The 19,796-nt window shown below is 40.9% G+C and overlaps 1 protein-coding gene across 2 annotated transcripts in view; it reads right to left on the reverse strand.

Moving 5' to 3' along the window:
• SMYD3 (SET and MYND domain containing 3) overlaps positions 1-19,796 on the reverse strand; it is a 790,876-nt gene that overhangs the window by 353,637 nt on the left and 417,443 nt on the right. The window lies entirely within an intron of this gene.

A 19,796-nucleotide genomic window follows, 5' to 3' on the forward strand; every position in this document is an offset into this window, starting at 1 on the left:
TGACCAGGCAAGCCCAGGGTTCTGAACCGGCAACCTCAGCATTTCCAGGTCGACGCTCCATCCACTGCGCCACCACAGGTCAGGCACAAGGTGTTATTTTACATAGGTAGTAGACTAAGTCCTAAAGACCTACTTAAACCATCATACACCCAATTCTTTTTCTGAGAAATGTTTGTACAGGAACTATCAAGTATCAAAGGAGCTTTAAAGTCACAGCAGCCCCAGCACCAAAGGCTGGAACAGGGTCTCCATGCTGCAGTCAGCTCCTCCTCCTGTCAGTGCTCCATGCCGGCCACCTCGGCCATCCCTGCCACCATCCTGTTGCTCTGTCCATCTCGAAATAGGTTCCAACTTCTTTAGTTTTAATTCTTTCCACTTAAGATCATTTTCAGAAAGACATTTTTTTACCTCTCTTTGTCTATATCTTACGGCTGAGGCGTAATACCATATTTTGTGTATAACAAATAGTAAGTATTTGTTGAATGAATAATGAATTACCTTACCTACTCTCATTATGAAAGCAGTTCCAATGAGTGAAACACTTTTTCTAGGGTACTTTAACCCGCCTCTTTATTTGGGGCAAGTCACAAACTTTTCCGTCTGTCACGTGTGAAGTTGGCCAAGGTGAGTTTTTAAAAACTTTCCAGCTCATGCCTGACCTGTGGTGGCGCAATGGGTAAAGCGTCAACCTGGAATGCTGAGGTTGCCAGTTCGAAGCCCTGGGCTTGCCTGGTTAAGGCACATATGGGAGTTGATGCTTTCTGCTCCTCCCCCCTTCTCTCTCTCTCTCTCTCTCTCTCTCTCCTCTCTCTAAAATGAAATAAAAATTAAAAAAAAAAACAACTTTCCAGCTCAACTCTATAATTCCACAAGTTTGTATGTCCTTGTCTTCCTTTTTTCTTTCAAAATATTTTTAAATAATTATTTTTGAGGTTTTTTTTTAATTATATCAACTGAATAGTATCTAAGAGTATTTGAAGGTCCTTAATGAAATGGTTTAAAATTCAACAATGCTGTGCACAAGCACACGTATTGATCAGCTGTTAAGTGTAATAGACTGTGCCAGGCAATATAAATGCACAAAAGTGCATAAGACTATCCCCAGAGCTTTCAGTCTGATGGGGAGATGGATAAGTAAAAGGCATACTATTATATAAGGCAGGTGACATAAGTGCTAGAAAGAGACAAAAATTATACCCTTTAAAAGAGAAAACAACTGGATATGATGTCTCAGGCTAGAATATACCTTACGGGCACGCCCAGGGAACTCTACAGGCCTCAGCCAGGTCACCAGTGACACGGCAATAGAACATGACCTTCTACTGCAAATGCAACCTGATCACATTTCCCTCAATGAATTTCTGACGTATTAGCAATTACGGAACTTTATTCTAGTTGGTAAAGATGTTGGTGATTGTGTATTTAAAACCTTGAATAATTTTGTTTATTATGCTATATATAGAAGTAGAATCCACATCCAATTCCTCTCAACAAAAAACCTGTATAATAAATATAATTTAAGTCACTAAAATACAATTTTCACCATTTTTCTTTCATTTAAAAATATATAGTGACTCTTCAGATCAAATTAAAGACAAGGTTTCAACACACCCATGTGATGCATGTGTTAACCACACTACATATGAGCAATTTCTATGACAAAGAAACCAGGGTTTTCTAGAATCAGGCTTTCAGATCTCTTGCTTCTGGCACGGAAAGACCAAAAAAGGAGTAAACAGAAAACAAAACAAATTTTAAAACAAATATTGAGGAAGCAATTATTGAGTATAGTACAATTTTAGAACTACAGTGAAGACCATGATAGATTGAGGAGTTAGAAGGAAAGAGATATCCTGACGGAGGGCTACAAAAGGTCTCTAGATTAGTCAGCCTCAAATTTGACCCCATTTTTGCTCTCTGGGGCCCTCAATAAAATACATAAGATGAAAATTAATGTTCTAATGCAAGTGAATTTCTAAGCATCTCACTTTTGCAGTCATGAAAAGCCTTAATAGGTAATTGCTGAATTAACACCTTTGAAACAAAGACTTGCACATAAACAGGCACTGGGATGAAAGGAGACACTCATTGAATGCAATAAAAATAAAAATGAAGAATAAAGCATCGTTGATCTCAATGTGCAAACGTGGCATATTACATTTTCTCACCAGGTCACACTATCATTGAGGGACTGACCTTTTGACATTCAGTGCTATTACCTCTCACCTCACAGCATGTTCTGCTTCGTGTTCACTATTCAAACTAGACCAAAGGGAACAATGACAGTCTGCAGCTAAGATTCTGCTGTTCAATCAAACCAGAATAAAGAACTTGCACATGTAAGAAAGGGGAATGTGACAAGGGACTCACTAGAGGTTACAAGGACAGACTGCTGGGAGAGGACTCATCCTTCACATGAGTAATTTCTCCATCGGAGTTGATGATGTTCTGCACACATTCCTTTCTCTTTTTTAAGACTGAAAATGGAGATAATTTCACAGCACTTGTTAGCTTAGGAAGGTAAAGAGAGTACTAACTAAATTCTTGACATATAAACAACCACAACCCCACGGCAGAAAATACTTTTTTGGCGTGCCCATCACTGTGTTATCTCAAGTATTTTAAAAATGAAGTTCTGGTAAGTCAAAGACATAACTGTATCTATGCCTACTTCCTATTTAAAAGCACAGAGAATAGGCCCTGGATGGTTGGCTCAGTGGTAGAGCATCGGCCCGGCATGTGGAAGTCCCAGGTTCAATTCCCGATCAGGGCACACAGAAGTGCCCATCTGCTTCTCCACCCTACCCCCTCTTTTTCTTCTTTATCTCTCTCTTCCCTGGTGGGCTTGCTGAGAGGACCCGGTAGGGGGCATGTGGGAGTCTGTCTGACTGCCTCCCCACTTCTAACTTCAGAAAAATACAAAAATAAATAAATAAAAAATAAAAGCACAGAGAATAGAAAATTGAGAACATTAAGTGATACCATAACACCAGGATGAATTAAAAGTGCAAATAAAAGTGTCCCCAAGAGGCCCTAGCCAGTTGGCTCAGCGGTAGAGCATCGGCCTGGCATGTGGAAGTCCCAGGTTCATTTCCCGGCCAGGGCACACAGGAGAAGGACCCATCTGCTTCTCCACACTGCCCCCTCTCCTTTCTCTCTGTCTCTCTCTTCCCCTCCCACAGCTAGGGCTACATTGGAGCGAAGTTGGCCCAGGCACTGAGGATGGCTCCATAGCCTCTGCCTTGGCACTAGAATGGCTTTGGTTGCAATGGAACAACACCCCAGATGGGCAGAGCGTTGCCCCCTAGTGGGCATGCCAGGTGGATCCTGGTGGGGCGCATGCTGGAGTCTGTCTGTCTGCCTCCCCAGTTCTCACTTCAAAAAAATACAAAAAAGAAAGTGTCCCCAAGAAAACAGGTTCTTCAGAAGCAGGTGACCACAGCAAGTCACCTGCAGAGTAACTTGTGTGTTTTAGGTTTTTTTGATATCACAGACTTCATCACATGAGTGGACAGATCTCCACTTGTAAGCTTAGAGAAGCTACAATTCAGGATTTGAAGGTTTAAATGCTTGAGATAGACAAGTTATCACCAAAAGGACTTAAGCTTGTCTGCCCGTTCATGTGGTTCGTTCCCAGATATCACATGCTCAGGGTTATGAATAGAGGCAGGACTTTCTCAAATTGATCTCCTATTCACAAATACTGCACTCATTCAATACTCAAAATACAGAAATGTTAAATGACAAAACAGATAACTCAGAGTGACTGCCTCCTGAAATAAGACCAATTTATGCTGCCTAACCTCTGGTGGCGCAGTGGATAAAGCATCAACCTGGAATGCTGAAGTCACTGGTTCAAAACCCTGGGCCTGCCTGGTCAAGGCACAACTGGGAAGCAACTACTATGAGTTGAGGCTTCCTGTTTCTCCCCTCTCTTTCTCTTTCTCCTTCTCTTACTCTCTCAGACTTCTATCTAAAAATCAATCAATAAAACAAATTTTTGAAAGACCAATTTATGTTAAAAAGCATCACTCATGGAAAATTACAACCTATATTATTACTTAAAAAGCGCTTAAGCCCTGGCCGGTTGGCTCAGCGGTAGAGTGTCGGCCTAGCGTGCGGAGGACCCGGGTTCGATTCCCGGCCAGGGCACATAGGAGAAGCGCCCATTTGCTTCTCCACCCCTCCGCCGCGCCTTCCTCTCTGTCTCTCTCTTCCCCTCCCGCAGCCAAGGCTCCATTGGAGCAAAGATGGCCCGGGCGCTGGGGATGGCTCTGTGGCCTCTGCCCCAGGCGCTAGAGTGGCTCTGGTCGCAACATGGCGACACCCAGGAGGGTCGCAACATGGCGACGCCCAGGATGGGCAGAGCATCGCCCCCTGGTGGGCAGAGCGTCGCCCCCTGGTGGGCGAGCCGGGTGGATCCCGGTCGGGCGCATGCGGGAGTCTGTCTGACTGTCTCTCCCTGTTTCCAGCTTCAGAAAAATGCAAAAAAAAAAAAAAAGCGCTTAAGACTGTATGTAAAAACAGTGATTTTTGTTTTCAAAAATACAATTATATTCTTCTATATATCTGACAAATTTAATCTCTCTAATCACAAAAAGAAAATGCTATTTCTATGAAAAGCAACAGTTACCTGCCACTCACTGCACTTCAGATGGTCATGACCTTTTTGAAAGAGACCAGCTTTGCATTTCTGTATTCCCGCCTGAACTATCGCAAAGGCTTCATAGTTAAGTTACTTCCCTCTGATCCTTGACTTTCTAATTTATCTTTGACCCTATTAACAGAATTATCTTCCTCCATCACCACAATCATGTTATTATCCTGTTTAGACTCTAAACAGCTCCCTATTTACTGCAGATTGAAATCTAAACTTTATACCAGAGCATCCAAGAGTCTCCACAATCAAAGCTTGTCTCCTTCTCCAATCCCCTGTATCACAGTAAAGCTCAACACACCTTGGGCTCAAAGACTGGGAGCACAGCAAGCCCTCTGTCATACAACTTCCTCAGTCCCTCCTCTTGTCTACCCTGAAATTGAACATCAGCCTGGCCCCACACATATTCTACTTTTTTCAGGAAGGTGTTCCAGATCCTCACAGTCATAATAACTTGTTCCTGCATTTGCATTCCCACCGTATACAGGTTTCATCTCCAAAATGATGCTTATTTTACCATAGCTAGTATTGTGGATGGTTGCCTCTTTTGCCCTTTCTTGTTTAATGAGATCCTGTGTTGTTTAACTTCAGATTACCAGAGACACCTAACAAACAGCTATATACACAGTGGTTGTGCAGTGAATGTTTGCTAAATAAAAGAATGAATGCATCATGCAATCACCCAATCAATCAGTAAGGAGGAAAGATAAAGCTCTCAAAGACAGGGCTTTGAGCATCTGCACTTATGCATATCATCACCATAGGTTTTTCAGGATACAAGATAAATATCCCAAAGCCAAGCAAGTTTGTATATGTGCATGCAAGAACACGTGGACACACAGAATTTTTAAATCAATATCATGTATAATTTCTCAAAAATTAAATACTTAGTTATAAATCTAACAAAACATGTATAGGACATATACAATGAAAACTATAAAATATTGATGAAAGAAATCACAGGAGATCTAAATAAATGGAAAGACATATCATGTTCATGGATTGGAAGACTCAACATAGTAAAAATGTAAATCTTCCTCAAATTGACATACAAGTTTAATATAATTACCATTAAATTCCCAGCAAGAATTTTTTAAAACATACACAAGATTAATCTAAAATTTGGAAAGGCAAAGGAACTAGAATCACCAAAATAATCATAAAAAGGAATCTACTTGACTTCAAGTTATTACAGAGTTACAGTGGTCAAGCGGAGGGACACACATAGATCAGTGAAAGAGACCAGAAATAATAATAAAATCTTTGGGATCCAGGACTAGGCAAAGAGCTCTTAGACTTGACACCAAAAGCACCATCCAAAAAAAGAAAATACTGATAAATTGGACTTCATCAAAATTAAAAACTTCTCTTCAAAAAACTTAGGAGGATGAAAAGACAAATTACAGACCAGGTAAAACTATTCTCAAACCATACATCTGATAAAGGCCTAAAATCTAGAATGTATAAAGAACTCTAAAAACTAAACAACTGAACATTAATTTAATGCAGAAAAGGTAACTTACCCCAAACATGTCATTTAAATAAACTTAAATGACATGACTGAGGAAAAAGCAGAGCATCCTGACCATTCTACTCGAGTCTACTGAAAATGTCAAGCCTGACCTGTGGTGGTGCAGAGGATCAAGTGTCAACCTGGAATGCTAAGGTCACTGGTTCAAATCCCTGGGCTTGCCTGATCAAGGTGCATGTGAGAGGCAAATATTACAAGCTGATGCTTCCCATTCCTCTCCACCTTCCCACCTTTCTCTCTCTCTCCTCTCTCTCAAATCGATAAATAAAACCTTAAAAAAATTTCAATATCCCACCAAGTGAGGAATGGGTGACAATGTTTTCCACAGCAAATCTCCATACAGTAGTTTCCCTTTACCTGTGGGAAATACATTCTATGATCCCGAGAGGATACCTAAAACTTTGAATGGTACCAAACTCTATATATACTACGACTTTTCCTATACACACACACCTTTGGACTCAGCACTTTACAGCTTCACTTTGATATATCTGAATGTTCAGCTGCTCTGCCCTTGAGCATAAGGGCCATTAATAAGTAAAGTAACGGTGACTTGAACATAATCACTGAGCTACCACAACAGTAGATTTGGTAACGAAGATGGTTAGATAGAGCTTGGAGATGCTGGACAAAAGGATGATTCATGTCTTACGCAGGATGAAGCAGGATGGCACAAATTTTCATCACGCTACTTGAAACAGCACACAATTTAAAACCTATCAACTGCTTATTTCTGAAATTTTTCTTGAATATTTTTGGATCATGGGTAACTGAAGCCAGGAAAAAAAACACTGCAGATAAGGGGGAACTGCTGTATTTGACTAGATGGAGAAGCCATAAAGAGGAACGAAAAGAAGGAAGAAAGGGAAGGAGGAAGGGAGAGAGAGAGGGAGGGAGGGAGGAAGGGAGAGAGGGAGGGAGGGAGGAAGGGCGAGAGGGAGGGAGGGAGGAAGGGCGAGAGGGAGGGAGGGAGGAATGGCTTTTTTTAAAAAGAGCAAAATAAATACCTTTAAATGGCCCGAATATTACTAAACTCACTGTATCTAATGGCAACATCTCACTGTCCTTTCAGTAGCTGTAATTCTGTTTCACCCAGTGGAGAATATCTATGAAAAGAAGGGCCTTTTACAATGGCCCTTCATCTAGATTCTAGAACCATAATTCTTGGTTCATCGTCACTGACAACTACTGATGAGGAGGAAGGAGTGCTCCACTGGGAACAGCAGGAAAAAATATCATCTGAAAGAAATTAAAACATCCTCCCTCTCCCATGAACATATTTTCTTTAAAAAATAGCAAAGACAGAGAGAGATCACAAAAAAACCCACTGAATTGCTATCAAAATAATGCCTGAAAATATGTCACTTGTTTAATAACATCTACAACTAAGTTAGCAACTGACACTCCTGTGGCTATTATTATAATTAAAATTATACCCTAGCTTCAGTTTTCATTTTAAACACCATAATTTAACCACTGCCATCCACAGGCTTAAAAAGTACTTCTAAAGGAACATGTTTTGTTTTGTTTTATAAACTATTTTAAAATGTATGATATTGGGACCAGAAGAGTCCATTTCCATACAGAAGCAATGACAGCTTGGGGAATCACAAAAACTTTCAGATAAAATGACATTTTAATCTTCCTTTACAAACCCCATCCCCCACCTACTTTCATAAGCATGTCAGCTCACTTTGAAACTTGCTATATTAAGAAAAATATTTTTATTTTCTCACTTTTCCTTCTAGAAGTGGCATATGACTGACATTTCAAGAGGAATAGCCTTTACTTGAAAATATTTTCTTTTCCTTTTAGAAATAGTACTCCAAAAGTACATTTCAACCTAAGCTCCATTAAGACATTATTTAAATTGTGGCTTTCATATAAAGTATGTAATAAACATATATGTATTTAGCTCAGCTAGATCATTGACATAATTTATCAATAACCTAGATGATTTACATTAAATTTTATAGGCAAAATTTAAATTACACATTTACTATTTATAAAAACAGTGGACCCTAGCAGATCCACTAAAGTGCTTCAAGCTCCATGAACCCTTTGAAATCATATGTAAATTTTGCATGTGCACGTATATATGCTTAGCTTTTAACAGTTTCTCAAAAAAAATCTGTGAACCAAAAAAGTTAATAATCACCAGTTTATTCCCAATGGCTATTATGTTATTTACCTATAAACAGCATCTCCAAACAGAAGACACAACATTCTCTTATTTTTACAGCATTTAAGTAACCACGATATAACTTTCCATATACTTCGACAATTAGATGCAATAAATTGGGTTTCCCAATTTTTTTTCCCTCACTCCAAGACTCATTTTTAATTTTCATTCAATCAACAAATAATAGCTACAGTTAAAGGATATTTGTTTGCATGTCAAACCAACCTAAAACCATGTCCCCTAAAAGATATTCAGAGTCACCACACAGAAACTGGGCTCATACACTGGAGGGGCTGCTCTCTGGTCTCTGATCATGTTGAAGTAGGCAGTAAGAGCTAGAAATGTAAAGAGGTTTCCTGGCAAAAGTAAATCAATATTTCAGATGGCTCTGTTGGAGCACATCAGCCTTAGGTGCCAAAAATAGCTCAGTACTTGAGCATTAGCCCCAGATAGGGTTGCCAGATGGATCCTGGTTGGGCCCATGTGAGAGTCTGCCTCACTATCTCCCCTTCTCTCACCTTAAAAAACAAAAAACTGGATGAGAAAAAAGAAAAAGATTCTCAAATTGAGCAATGCCCATGGACATCCTCTAAAGTATGGGAGGCGTTTTTCACCTGTTCTCAAATTACCATCTCAACATGGTTCCAACAGATTGGAGGTAACAACCATACACATAAAGTTTAAAGTTCAGGCCAACTCTGACAAATATGTAACTCTTCTTCAATTTGTAGTTACTATCCTTCAATAGCATGAAAAACTAGCTATCCACATGAGCAGTGGTCCTTCATTTTTCAGTTTGACATCCTTCATAAATTCCAGAAGCACAGGTCCCTCGTGCTTAGATCTGGAAGGTGAAAGGCAGACTCTTTAGACAGATACCTCATGGAGGAGTCCAGAAACAGTCAGAAAATGAATCTCCTGTTGCCTCAATTTCTGCTCTGAGTTTTTTTCTTATGTTATTAAGCATTTAGAGGAAATACTGGTTATGTGATGGCAAAGAAAAGCTGTACAGAATAGGCAAGAAGTAAACAGGATCCTGAGAATGTCTAGGAGTTTGAGGGAGAGGATGGGAAGAAGTAGCTGAGATGGAAACGAGCACAGGTTTTACACACTGGGCAGAGCGAACATACCAACCGGGGGCAATTTTAACACAAGGTATACAGTTTACTGAAAGGAGTGAGTGAATGAATGAATGAATGAATGAACCAACTGACAGAAGAACCAATGAACAAATAAAATAATGAAGTATGAGAATGGAGGCGCCCATAAATGAATGAAGCTGATGAAAGGCAGGCTGGAACTAAGATGCAGATCATCCTAAGTGCCAAGCAGTGAGTTTGAACCCATCCTAAAAAGCAGCAGAAGGGAAAAGGCAGCCCTGAGACTTGTCCATGCACAGTCTGTCCAACTGCATGCACAGACTTCTCTAAAAGCAAGGAGAGTTCACCAGAAGATTCTATCACTATGAAATAAGTGACTGAGGAAGATTAATCGGGAAGCAGTAGGTAACACAGAAGAAATAAGCCTTACAACAGGTACAACAGGTACTACAAGCTAAGCCACTGCTTTTGATTACACAACACACAGATAGATATGTATGTCATAACTAAAGTTTTGGAATTAATGATCTTTTAAGAAATTAATATAGGCCCTGGCCGGTTGGCTCAGCGGTAGAGTGTCGGCCTGGGGGACCCGGGTTCGATTCCCGGCCAGGGCACATAGGAGAAGCGCCCATTTGCTTCTCCACCCCCCCCCCTTCCTCTCTGTCTCTCTCTTCCCCTCCCGCAGCCAAGGCTCCATTGGAGCAAAGATGGCCCAGGTGCTGGGGATGGCTCCTTGGCCTCTGCCCCAGGCGCTAGAGTGGCTCTGGTCGCGGCAGAGCGACGCCCCGGAGGGGCAGAGCATCGCCCCCTGGTGGGCAGAGCCCCGCCCCTGGTGGGCGTGCCGGGTGGATCCCGGTCGGGCGCATGCGGGAGTCTGTCTGACTGTCTCTCCCCATTTCCAGCTTCAGAAAAATACAAAAAAAAGAAAAAAAAGAAAGAAATTAAGATATAATTCATATGCCACAATATCCATGCTTTTAAGGCATCTAATTCAGTGGTTTTTAGTATATTCACAAAGTGGTGTGAGCATCACCACTACTTAATTCCAGAACATTTTCATCACCCCCAAAGAGAAACCCTTGTATCTATCTACTAGTAGTCACCCCTCATTCTCCCTCCCTCCAGTTCATGAAATTAACATGCTTCAATCCTAATACATATTTCTGCTTTTTTATATCTCCCCCAAAGTGCCCATATAGAAATCTATACACAGCAGAGTAGAAGATAAATGATTATTTACTACAGAAATACTGCCAAACTCAGGAAGAGCCAAAGAAGACAATTTTCAACCTACTTGATGTAACATTTTTACTTTCCCTTGGTAAGTAGCAATTTTCAAGGATCAGTTAAGTTTTTTAAAGTATCACTTGGTTTTCCAATTGCAAAAGTTTAAGTTCTTTTCTCCCCTTTGGATATCATGACTACCTAAATATAGTTGCCAGGTCAAAAGACGGTTCAAGTAGATGGGGTACAACTAATCACCATTTCAGCAACCAAAGCCTTAGATCCTAATTGATTTTTCCTCCAAGTCACAGACTGAAACTGAAGTTCTGTCCAAGAAAGCACAGACATGTATTTCTCTGCAAGTACTGAGAGATGGAAATAGTAGATTGTAAATTGGGCTGATTTTTTTTTCCATTTTAATGTCAACTAAGAATTTGTCTTCATTAAATTTTGTACATAATTCTGCTTTTGGGTTTGGTGATTGCTATTTGGTATCTGGCAGCATGTTTGAAAATAAGTAAATTGCCAATTATCATAGATTATTATTATTATCCTGAATTTTAGAAGAAAAACCTCTTATAGTTTTATCATATACCTTAGCCACTCCACACACATACACACTCTTTTTCTCTCTGTATTATTTTTAAAATGCTAAGTATTTTTATTTAAAAAGATATTCTTCAAATTAATTAAATCAAGTTAAACAGAAATGACATGTGAGTTGTACTCATTTTCCTTGTTCTATGAATTTGGCCCCAGAGACTGAGAAACAAAAAGACAGGTGTTGTGCACAGTTCTCCCCTATCCCATCCCCACACTGCCCCCACGTGCTGCACACCAAGAATTAACACGTATTCTCACATATTCACACATTGCCTATAGATGTTAATATTAAAACAGGTGCTTTAATGATACTCAGGTTCTGTGATTTAAAAAAAAAACAAAGCACAACCTAAAATACATAAAGAATGTATTTTGGATGGTTTACCTTATCCTAGCAACTATTTTTGAAAAATCTATTTTCTTTTTTAGAAGTTTAAATCTTTCCTAGAATAGCTCTTGGGAGACACATGAAAAATCCTTCCTAAAGCATGCAGGTCCATCAGCGTTTAAGAGCACAATCTAAGCCCTTTTGTGTCTCCTCTCACCAGCCCCACTGCGCAGGGCTGCAGGGTGGTGGAGACAACAGGGACCCAAGGGAGGTGGCCTTCCCTGGCACAGGGGCCACCACGCCCTGGGCTGAGCCACTTTGAGGAAAAGGTTTTATCTTCTCCCTTCATAATGCCTGAACACCCTGAGGGGATCTCCCATCAATAATTCATAAGCAGCAAAAAGAACTAGCTCTAATCAATAAGTGATGTCAAAATTCACAGCAGGTTCAAAAGGACTGACTGGGTGTTATATGAATATCTAATTAAACTTTCTGGGAAAATTTAATTTTTTATAGACCACAGTCCTAAAATTAACCTTTTAACCTTCTGTTTATAGAGGATCTTTCCCATGGGAACAAAAAATATTTTAAAACCACTTTTAATGCAAGCAGGAGGCTAACACAAGCATTTCAATACCTGGGAGATTGCCTCAGGATCCCACAGAAAAAAAAACAGAATTAGAACTCAGTGCACCTCCCACTTTTCTAAAACATTCTTCATTAGGTTATTTTTCATACCTTTAGTGAGTATTTTAAAGACTGTATTATAGGGGTTGGCTTTAAAACATGCACTTATTTTCAACTGCCAGCTTTTTACGTATATAGAAGAAAAGGAATTTGTAGTACGCTGTACCCTATTTCTCCTTTTCTAAAAATTCCCCTTGTCTGTTAATAGCAAAACAATCAAACCACATGCCATACACATTAGAGTGATTGAATTTGAAACATATTTGTCAGACAAAATGAATAAATTCCAATTTTATGACTACTCACTTATGTCTTTAAATTCAAAATTCCTGTTATGTACCAATGTTGCATAAAAAATCTGAAATGGTTAAAAATCATGCATTATAGATGACCTTAAAGATGGGCTTCTTTTCCCAATTTTGTTTTGTCCAAGCTGATGTTCCAAAGCACAGCCTGAGGGAGAGGCAGCCAGGAATCCTGCTGTAAAGTGAAGAATAGTGAATCTAGGCTTTTACATGTACTGTGGAGAATACACACAATGACAGGAAGCCTTACCACCTAGACTCACCTCTTAGTGAAGCGCCCTTCATTAAGCCCAGGTAACTTTTTCATTATTTATTGGTTGATCAGAAGACCAATAAAACATAAGAATAGATAAACCATTCTTTAATTACATAGAAGAATATGTAAAGCCAAGATCTCTTCTAAAGAGGATGAATGAAGAAGACACATCAGTACAAACTAAGACATGCCAACAATGGCCAATGAGGTACAAGTGTCAGGTTCTTCCTGAAATGCTTAGTGAAACAGGTAAGAGGGTGGGCTCTGGGATCAAAAGCCTTGACCTGGAATCCCAGTTTCGCAGCTTCTGACTGCATCACCTTGGGCAGGAAGCTTTCCTCTGAGCCTCGGCTATCTCATTCAGCAACGGCACATGCATCTTGTGCAATGTTCTGTGAGACTAAGAAACAATAATACCCATGAAAAAGACAGCACGTTTTCTAGCAAACAATAGAAGCTCTATAAATGCTAGCTGTCATTATTAGTACGATACTAGTAGTTGTACTAGTACTAGCAGCTACTGTGACCATGAGACAGAGAACGGAGACATGGTGATAATGATGCTACATGCATCCAGCATCTGCACTGAACAAACTGTTCCACAGTGGATTATTCTCCTGATAACTAAAGCTTATGCTTTTAAGCATCATTAAAAAAAAATTCAATAGCTTGAAAGAAAATGTTTAAATGTACATCAGGGTGCCTGCAAATAAAAGGGTGGAGATTCCCGTCTTGAACATCAACAGTTACTGTCTCATATAATGTGACACTACAGAGGGGCTGCCAGGGGCTGCCCAAGGCTCAGGGTGGCCTCTCCATAGGACAGCAAGGCTTTCCCTGAAACTGATAACTCTCTTGGGAAAACAAAATCTCAAAAAGCCTCAGAGGAAACTAAATCTCCAGGGTCACACATGGCCAACACATGTGTCAAAGCAGCCTGATGTGAATCGTCATAGATGTCAAATTAGTAAAGTCTAAATTCTCAAGATTTTTGCTTATTTATGACTGGAATCCTGAACTTCCCCCAGTCACTATACTTTTCAAAGGTGTCCTGGATCCCCCATCTAATAAGTCAACACCATTTATCCAGAGGAACATCCAGCGACATAGCCCCACAGACGGGCACTATACTGAGATACTGCAAGATGGATTTAATGCAGAAAAGGTAACTTTGCCAAAGGTTTTTTGTTTTGTTTTGTTTTGCAATATCAAGTCAGGCATTTTCTTCCTCACAGAGCAGCAGCGGAATTAACAAGCTTCTTCTAGAAGTTTCTGAAAGATTTATAAATTTAGCTGGAAGGATAGCTGGAGATTCTCTTCCCCATTCCTTGACTGCACTTGTAAGCAACTTCCTGAGGCCAGCTAAGCTCTAATCGCCCCCGGAAAGGATCGACAGCCTCCCTGCAGAGCTGACAAGTGCTGACAGATATGCCCATGGACTATTACTGAGGGTTTGAGAGGCCCACGTACCTGACATCCTTCAGTGCAAGCCTGAGGACTGTGACGCTTCCCCTGGGATGCAGAATTCTGAGTTGGAGCCAGCCTTAAAATTCTAAGCTAGCCCCTTCTCAATTCAGTTTCTTCTATGGGCATCATTAAAGCAGTAATGAGTCTTTAGTAAAAGCTCGTTTTTAGGTTTACAATAGGGTCAGTTTGATTAATCTATTATGATTGAATAACAGTTTTTTAATAAAACTCTATTTCACCATAACATCCAAAATACTGCAGCTAAAATTGATTAATTATACCCTAAAAGGAAGTAATAACAGACTTCCTATTTCAAATACATGACAGCCCAAGTGTCCGTCAGAGGACAAGTGGATTAAAAAGCTTTGGTACATATATACTATGGAATACTACTCAGCCATAAGAAATGATGACATCGGATCATTTACAATAACATGGATGGACCTTGACAACATTATACGGAGTGAAATAAGTAAATCAGAAAAAAAACTAAGATGAATCCATACATAGAAGGGACATAAAAATGAGACTCAGAGACATGAACAAGAATGTGATGGCAACAGGGGCGGGGCGTTGGGAGAGGGGGATGGGGTGAAGAAGGAGAGAGGGGTTAGGGGAGGGGAGGGGCACAAAGAAAACCAGATAGAAGGTGACAGAAGACAATTTAACTTTGCGGGAGGGGTATACAGCACAATCAAATGTCAAAATAATCTAGAGATATTTTCTCTCAACGTATGTACCCTGATTTATCAATGCACTGCATTAAATTTAATAAAAAAAAATAAAAATAAAGAATGCAAAAAAAAAATACATGATGGAAAACTACTGTCTGAGTCTTCTAATTAACAAGAATGGACAGAGTAATATACCTGACCAACCAACAAATTTCAAGATTCTGCTTTTATCTTTTTCTTCTTTTTCTCCAGTCAGAGTCGCTGTTAATGACAGGAGCATGTGGTAATTTACTAGCTGGCACTGGCAGTCTATCCATTTCTTTTTGATAGAAGCCATTTCACAGAACTATCCATATAGGCAGACTTTGCATATATAAGACCCTTGGAAAATTTCTAAAAACATGAAATAGGTAGCCAGGAAGCACAAAGCTGCCAAAATGTCAACTTGGCCACCATTTCATGTAAGTATCACGCAACGGCACACATCGACTTGTGTGTATCACCGAGTATTTCCAGAGACTTTCACCAACCTATCAAATCTATTTAAACAGGGAGCAACTGCTTCTTAAAAATATAATGGGAGGCCCTGGCCGGTTGGCTCAGCGGTAGAGCGTCGGCCTAGCGTGCGGAGGACCCGGGTTCGATTCCCGGCCAGGGCACACAGGAGAAGTGCCCATTTGCTTCTCCACCCCTCCGCCGCGCTTTCCTCTCTGTCTCTCTCTTCCCCTCCCGCAGCCAGGGCTCCATTGGAGCAAAGATGGCCCGGGCGCTGGGGATGGCTCTGTGGCCTCTGCCTCAGGCGCTAGAGTGGCTCTGGTCGCAACATGGCGATGCCCAGGATGGGCAGAGCATCTGCCCCCTGGTGGGCAGAGCATCACCCCTGGTGGGCGTGCCGGGTGGATCCCGGTCGGGCGCATGCGGGAGTCTGTCTGACTGTCTCTCCCTGTTTCCAGCTTCAGAAAAAAATGAAAAAAAAAATATATATATATAATGGGAAATGTAGTTATAGCCAAATATTATTCTCACGACCTTAAGATAAAAATATTATATATACTTACCGTATTTCCCTATGTATAAGACGCACCCTTTTTTGAAAAATTTGGGGTCTAAAAACTGGGTGCATCTTCTACAGTGGTTGTAGATTTTTTTGCTTGCATTTCCCACTTTTTCATGCTTGTTTTTGCTCTCAGTGTTGAAGATAGTGATTTGTCATCAGACACAGATGAAGACAAGCTAATGCATGGGAGTTTTAACAGTGATGAGGTGTTGTATGAATTTTATGATGAATAAAACTTGAGATCAATAACTTTATGTAATACTTTTTTTTCAAATTTCGGGTCCTAAAATTAAGGTGCATCTTATGTGTGGGGAAATACGATAATCTGCCTGAAAACAGTTTGGAGTCAGTCTCTAGAACACAATGATGATTCTGTTAACTGGAGTCAGGAAGATGTGGGTATGGGGTCTGTGTGTGGATGTGTGACGTCTGAAAGTTGTATAAGTATTCTCTTTTAGAAAGCAAAGCCCATGAAACTGGAAAATGACAAAGTAATTTTAGGTAGATTCACTAAATTTATAAAATTTCAGGCTCCTTGGAAGTACATTTTTTAAATTGAAATGTCAGTAAAATAATTATTTGAAATGTGATTCCATTCTTAAGTCACCACGTTTTTTCATCCACACACAACTTCTGAGGAACTGAACTAATTTAAAATGGAGTTACTCTAGATAGCAAGTTTGTTTTGCTTTGGAGGATACCAATATTATGGCGGATTTGTTGAGAAAGCATAACATAGCCTGGGCTCTCCAGTCATGGTCCTGATTTATTAACTGTGTGTAGTAGAAAGGACAAGGGCTTGGGAATCAGATCATAGTCAACCTGAGCTCCGTCTGCCACTGTGGCTACAACGTGACCTTGATCAAGTTCAGTAACTTCTCTGAGCCTCAGGTTCTTATTTGTAAAGTGAAGGCAGGATATTGACACCTAACTCACAAGGCTGTCATGAAAATTAGTTATAAAGCCTGTAACAAAGCTGCTTAACAAATAGCAACTTCTATTCTTACAATCATTACCCATTAGTTTCAGCTAAGAATACTCGCTGAAGCCGATGGACAAAGAGCCCAGCAATGGCTCTGGGTAGTTTCTGCAGTTAGACTCAGGCCATTTTCTTATTAATCTGCACACCATGATGATGGCGCTTGGCAGAGGACAGTCTGCTCAGGAATGATTAGATCCCCCTCACTTCTGCTTCGGTGGCAAAAGTGCCTGCTGTACCCCATTTGCTTCCTCCTGAATCCTATTCACTGATCAGATTTGAAGTTGAAGCATGCTTACACTGTAAACAAACTTTGCTAGGCAGACCCTCAGGGAGAGGAGGCTCCAACTCTATTCATTTCCCTGGCCAAGGAAAGACACGCCTTCAGGAATAGCAGCAGCTCGAATGATTTATTGCTGGAGAAAGGCCGTGTGCCTCAGAGGATTCATGTCAGGAGCTGCACGTACAGCCAGGGATCAGCTCTCACTTAGTGAGAGACCGGAGCAAGAAGCCTGAAAGCAGCCTCCTGAAGAACATACCTTTATTGCATGAGGAAGGCCATGTGAATCAGGACGTGCTCAGTGGTTATAATTCCATTCTCTGACTTAGAGGCCAACAGTAAAGGGCAGAGGAATGATGGAGAGAAGAAGAAAAGATGGAAAAAAATCTGACAGGTACAATAAGCACAGCACTAGGCACGCTACACAGGTTATTCCAAAGGAAAGGTTACTTAGTGATACCTGAAATTAAACATGCAATTCCCATTCCTAGAGCCCCCCTACCTCACCCCAACACCCTCCAGGTATGAGCCCTTTACTCATGTAATAAGTAAGGTGATAATGTATTGTCACAACTGAGCCATTGGGATGAAGCTATGACAGAGAGCCTGTACCCCCTAACCAGCCAAGGACACTTAAAGACTTGGTCTAGCACCCTCAGTTGGTTAGCAAAGAAACTCTACCCTACAGCGGGTCCTAGGACAAATGCATTGGGTATTGCAAAGTGGGTACCTTGACAGGAAATCTGAGTAGAGCTGTGAGGAGTAAAGAGTGATGAAATACATTTAAGAAGAAATGGAAGGACAAGAAATGGAGCCAAGAAGCAGAAATACTTCTTTTGAAAAATGTTTCTGTAAAAGAAATGGGGCAGTAGTTTCTGTAAAAGATAAGGATGTGGAATCAAAAAGAGCGATGAAAAATAAGAAAATTTTGATTTAAAAAATAACTCCTGCTGCATTTTGATTAAACAATAAAAAAAAATTAGCACTAAAAAGAACTCTGGAAATATAAATTGAAGCCCTATTGTCCATATGAAGAACCTGGAACTCAGAGCCTTGGGTGACTGACTACTTGTTCAAAACTCAAAGTGAAATAGGAAGTTGGGAGCCTTGTCAATATCACTGAGAATCTACTCCATCCACCGCCAAAGATGCCATGCCCCTCGCTCTTCTGTGATTGATAGGCAATTTCAGTTTTGGTATGTTTTCACTACGATATTTCAAGAAAACTAAAAGACAAATCTATCAGATTAACTAGCAAAAGTCAAAAAAACTTTGCATTTCAGAAAGGAAATTTTTTTTTCTTTTGTATTTTTCTGAAGCTGGAAACGAGGAGAGACAGTCAGACAGACTCCCGCATGCGCCCGACCGGTATCCACCCTGCACGCCCACCAGGGGCGACGCTCTGCCCACCAGGGGGCGATGCTCTGCCCCTCCGGGGCGTCGCTCTGCTGTGACCAGAGCCACTCCAGTGCCTGGGGCAGAGGCCAAGGAGCCATCCCCAGCGCCCGGGCCATCTCTGCTCCAATGGAGCCTTGGCTGCGGGAGGGGAAGAGAGAGACAGAGAGAAAGGAGAGGGGGTGGAGAAGCAAATGGGCACTTCTCCTATGTGCCCTGGCCGGGAATCGAACCCGGGTCCCCTGCATGCCAGGCCGACGCTCTACCGCTGAGCCAACGGGCCAGGGCAGAAAGGAAATTTTAACTACTTTTGCCAACAAAGGGATTAAATCTTATCTATGTTCGAACTACATTAAAAATGAGGCAGATAGAGAAGTTTTTATTATTTTAATAAATTCAAAGAAACACTGGAAGCATTATTGATATGAGCAACGAATTTACTGATCTAATCCAATGTAATCATGCTTTAAAAATTATTCTGCTTAGGAATTTTTCTGCTACATCCGACAAAATCCAAAATATACCAAATAGACAGAATATTAAAATTAACTTCAATCCGGAGTGCCTTCAAAATAGAGATCAAGAGTGACGTCAGAGAAATGGCGCCGTGAGGAGCAATACTGATAAATCTCCCCAAAATTTCAACAAGTTCTTCAACCAGAGACAGAAAAATCTATCCTAGGAGCATCTAGGAAGTACCACACATTGAACAAGAAGGTATGATCGTGCGAAAAATTGACTAAATATATAATCAACCCTGAAGGAAATAAGACAGAGAAAGGAACATTCCGCCTTCCTCACTAACCTAAGCTAGGGCTGCTTTCACTTGGAACTGAGATAGAGAGCTAAGAGTGAGGAGAAAGCTGGGCGGCGGCACAGACGTCTAAGCTGAGGAAAGACTGTGCCTGTGGTGACCCAACCAACGCAAGCTAATGCCCGCACAGGACCCTGACAAAGACGGGCGGGTAGTGGCCGCCATTAGCTCCGATATCCTGGTCAGTGAGTACAGATAGTGGGCGAGAGGTTCCTCCTGGCGCCCGGGAGTGGGTGCCCATGTTACCGGACAGA

The sequence above is a fragment of the Saccopteryx bilineata genome, chromosome 1 (genome assembly GCF_036850765.1).
Source record: "Saccopteryx bilineata isolate mSacBil1 chromosome 1, mSacBil1_pri_phased_curated, whole genome shotgun sequence".
Classification (NCBI taxonomy): domain Eukaryota; kingdom Metazoa; phylum Chordata; class Mammalia; order Chiroptera; family Emballonuridae; genus Saccopteryx; species Saccopteryx bilineata.